Source organism: Sapajus apella, unplaced genomic scaffold, assembly GCF_009761245.1.
Source record: "Sapajus apella isolate SASKATOON/1434 unplaced genomic scaffold, GSC_monkey_1.0 scaffold72, whole genome shotgun sequence".
NCBI lineage: Eukaryota > Metazoa > Chordata > Mammalia > Primates > Cebidae > Sapajus > Sapajus apella.
This window is the reverse complement of record NW_022437012.1, coordinates 3,156,310-3,160,924: the sequence shown is the minus strand read 5'-3', so window position 1 is coordinate 3,160,924 and position 4,615 is coordinate 3,156,310. Positions and strand designations below refer to the sequence as shown.

General features: G+C 33.9%; 1 pseudogene; it reads left to right on the top strand.

The window, feature by feature from the left end:
* The first annotated feature begins 3,709 nt into the window (after positions 1–3,709).
* LOC116531811 lies at positions 3,710–4,218 on the top strand (annotated as a pseudogene).
* The last annotated feature ends 397 nt before the right edge of the window (positions 4,219–4,615 follow it).

Below are 4,615 nucleotides of genomic sequence, written 5' to 3'. Positions count from 1 at the left end.
GACTAAAGGGGACAGAGCAGTTTATTAAAAAAAGAAGCTTTTGGACTTCTGATTTTCTACAAGCAGGCTAAAAGAGCTATTCTGCTGCAAATACAGGCCATTTCTTATAAGGATTCAGCTAAGAGCTCACAGTAATTAGGGAACCAATCACAGGGAACAGAACTGGTACTAATCAAAGGATATACACTGCTTTGAGTTGGGGAAGTGACATGTGCCCAATAGATTTCAAAATTATTAGGCAGAAACTGCTATGTGCCCTTCACACATATAATTGTGGTAAAATAGATATAAAATTTACCATTTAGTGATTTTTAAGTGTAAAATTCAGTGGCATTGATTATATTCACGTCGCGCAGCCATCATCACTATACATTCCAGAGCTTTCTTACTCCAAATTGAAATTCTGCACTCACTAAATGATAACTCTCCATGTCCCCTTTACCTCAACCTTTGATAACCATGATTCAACTTTCTGTGTCTATGAACTTGACTGTTCTAGGTACCTCATATAACTGAAGGCACACTATATTTGTCCTTTTGTGTCAGGCTTATTTCATTTAGTGTGATGTTGTGATGATGTTACATTCATCTTGCTGAATGTAACAGAATTTATTCCTTTTTAATGTTGGATATTATTCCATTGTATGTACATACTATGTTTTGTTTATTTTTTGGTCTATTGGGCATTTTGGTTATTTCCACTTTTGGCTGTTGAATAATGTTTTCATAAACATTGGTGTACACATATTTGAGTTCTTGCTTTATAATTATTTTGGTTATATATCTAGAAGGAAATTTGGTGAATCATGTTAATTTCATGTTTAATTTGTTGAGAAATTGCCATACTATTTTCCACAGCAGGCACACATTTTACATTACCACCAGCAATGCACAAGGATATCAGCTTCTCTACCTTCTCATCAACACTTGTTTTCTGTGTCTGTTTTTGTTTTAAAAATAACCATCCTAATGAGGTAGTATCTCATTGTGCTTTTGGTTGGCATTTCCCAAATGATGAGTGATGTTGAAGATCTTTTTATGTGCTTTACGGTTATTTGTATATCTTCTTTGGAAAACTGTCTATTCAAGTCCTTTGTCCATTTTTAATTGGGTATTTTTTGTTGTTGTTGAATTGTAATAGTTCTTTATATATTCTGAATATTAATCTCTTATTATATATATAATTTGAAAACGTTTTTTCTGGTTCTGTGGGTTCTCTTTTACTCTATGGATAGTGTATTTTAATGTGTCAAATTTATCTCTTTTTTCTTTTGTTCTTTTGTTGCCTCTGCTTTTGGTGTCATGTCCAAAAATTTATTGTTAAATCCAAAGCTATGAACTTTTCCTCCAACATTTTCTTCTAAGTGTTTTATAGTTTTGACTCTTACATTTCTGTCTTTGATCCATTTCAAGTTAATTTTTGTATGTGGCATAAGGTAGGGCTCCAACTTCATTGTTATTTATGTGGATACCCAGTTTTCTCAACATTATTTGTTAAAAAACAACAAACAAACAAAAATCTGTCTTTCTTCATTGGATGGTAATGGCAGCTTTTTCAAAAATCATTTGAGTATATATGCAAGAATTTATTTCTTGTCTTTCTATCCTATCTAATTGGTTTCTGTATCTGTCTAGCTGTACCACATTGTTTTGATTATTGTAGCTTTGTACTAAGTTTTGAAATCAGGAAGTGTGAATCTTTCAACTTCGTTTTTTTCAAGGAGTTTGAAAGACTTCTGTAGATTTTAGAATTTTAAAAAATATTTTTGTAAAACACACTGTGATTTTTGACAGAGATAATGTTAAATCTGTAGATCACTTTTGTAGTATTTTTCTCTTAACAATAATAAGTCTTTCAATGTAAAAAATAGGATTTTTTTTTTCCATTTAGTCAGGTCTTCTTTAATTTCTTTCAGACAATCTTTTTTTTTTATTTTCAGTGTACAGGTCTTTCATCTCCTTAGTTAAGTTCATATCTAAGTATTTTTTTCTTTTTGATGCTACTGTACATGGAATTGGTTTCTGAGTTTCCTTTTTTGAATTGTTTTACATTAGTGTACACAACTGATTTTATGTATATATATCCTGAAACTTTGATGAATTTATTCATTCTGAGAAATTTTTGTGTGGATGGTTTGAGTTTTCTACATATAAGATCATGTCATCTGCAAACAGAGATAATTTGACTTTTCCCTTTCTAATTTGGGTGTCTTTTATTTATTTTTCTTGCCTACTTGCTCTGACTCTAACTTCAATATGATATTGAATAAAAGTGGTGAATGTGGGCATAATTATTGTTTCCCTAATCTTCTGAGAAAAGCTTTCAGCCTTTCACCATTGTGTATGGTATTTGCTATGTACTTTTCAAACACAGTCTTTTTCAGGTTAAGGTAGTTTTCTCCTAGTTTCTACAGTATTTTTATTCTGAGATGGTGTTGAATTTTGTCAAATACATTTTTGTAACAATTGAGATGATCATGTATGTTTTTTCTTCATTCTGTTAATGTGGTGTATTATATTGATTGATTTTTATATGTTGAACTATGCCTGCAATCCAGGAATAAATCTCACTTAGTCATGGGTACATAACACTTTTACTATGCTGCTGAACTCAGTTCTTTGTCTGACTTTGGTATCAGGGTAATGCTAACCTCAAAAAATAGGAAGTGTTCTCTCACTTTCATTTTTTTTTTAATGGAGTCTTGGTCTGTTGCCCAGCTTAGAGTACAGTGGTGTAATCTCTGTTCATTGCAACCTCCACCTCCCAAGTTCAAGCAATTTTGCTGTCTCAGCCTGCTGAGTAACTGGGACTACAGACGTGCACCACCACACCCAGCTAATTTTTGTATTTTTAGTAGATATGGGGTTTCACCATATTGGTCAGGCTGTCTCAAACTCCTGACCTCGGATGTTCCACCTGCCTCAACCTCCCAAAGTGTTGAAATTACAGGCGTGAGCCACCACACCCACCCAACCTTCCTTTTCAATTTTTGAGAGGTTGAGAAAGACTGGTGTTAAGTCTTCTTTAAATGTGTGGTAGAATTCAGTGAAGTCCGATTATTGATTTTGGTTCCTTAACTTTTGATTACTGATTAAAGCTTAGTAGATAGGCCTATTCAGATGTTCTATTTTTTCATAATTTAGACTTGGTAGGTTGCATATTTTTAGGAATTTGTTCATCTAGGTTAAACAATTTGTTTATAATTGTTCATAGTACCCCTTTATAATACTCTTTATTCTGCAACATTAATAGTAATGTCCCCGCTTTCATTTCCGATTTTAGTAATTGGAATGTTCTCTTTTTTTGAAGTTGGTCAACCTAGCTAAGATTTTTGTCAAATGTGGTGATCTTTTCAAAGAAACTATAGTTGGTTTTGTTAATTTTCTTTATTATTTTTCCATTCTCTGTTTTGTTTATCTTTGCTCTAATCTTTCTCTGCTAGTTTTGGGTTTTGTTTACTCTTCGTTTCCTATTCCCTTAATGTGTAAAGTTGTGTTGTTGATTTCAGATCTTTCTTTATCTTTAATGTATTTAGAGCTAGAAATTTTTCTTTTAGCATGGCTTTTGCTGCCTTCGATAAATTCTGTTATGTTTGGGTTTTGTTTTCATTTATCTTAGATATTTTCTAATTTTTCTTGTTATTTCTTCTTGTACCCACTGGTTAAGAGTGTATTGCTTAATATCCGTATATTTGTCTTTTTTCACAAGATGGCGCCGAAAGCAAAGAAGGAAGCTCCTGCCCCTCCTAAAGCCGAAGCCAAAGCGAAGGCTTTGAAGGCCAAGAAGGCAGTGTTGAAAGGTGTCCACAGCCACAAAAAAAAGAAGATCCGCACGTCACCTACCTTCTGGCGGCCCAAGACACTGCGACTCCGGAGGCAGCCCAAATATCCTTGGAAGAGCGCCCCCAGGAGAAACAAACTGGACCACTATGCTATCACCAAGTTTCCGCTGACCGCTGAGTCTGCCACGAGGAAGATAGAAGACAACAACACACTTGTGTTCATTGTGGATGTTAAAGCCAACAAGCACCAGATCAAACAGGCTGTGAAGAAGCTCTATGACATTGATGTGGCCAAGGTCAACACCCTGATTCGGCCTGATGGAGAGAAGAAGGCATGTGTTCGACTGGCTCCCGATTACGATGCTTTGGATGTTGCCAACAAAATTGGGATCATCTAAACTGAGTCCAGCTGGCTAATTCTAAATATATATATATCTTTTCACCATAAAATATGTATATATATATATATATATATATGTCCTTATATTTGCGAATTTTCTTCTGTTATTCATTCTTCATTTCCGGTTTCACTCTATTGTGATCATAAAAGGTACTTTGTATTGTTAAAACATTTTTAAGTTGAGTAAGACTTGCTTTGTGGTATAATATATTGCCCACCCTGGAGAATATTCAATGTAAGCTTAAGGAAAATATATATTCTGCTGTTGTTGGGTGTAGTGTTCTGTGTATATCTGATAAATCCAATTGATTGATAGTGCTATTGCATCCTCCATTTTCTTATTGATCTTTGCTCAAGTTATTCTATCTGTTATAGAAAGTGTGGTATTGAAGACTCCAACTATTATTGTACAACTGTCTTTGTCTCCCTTCAA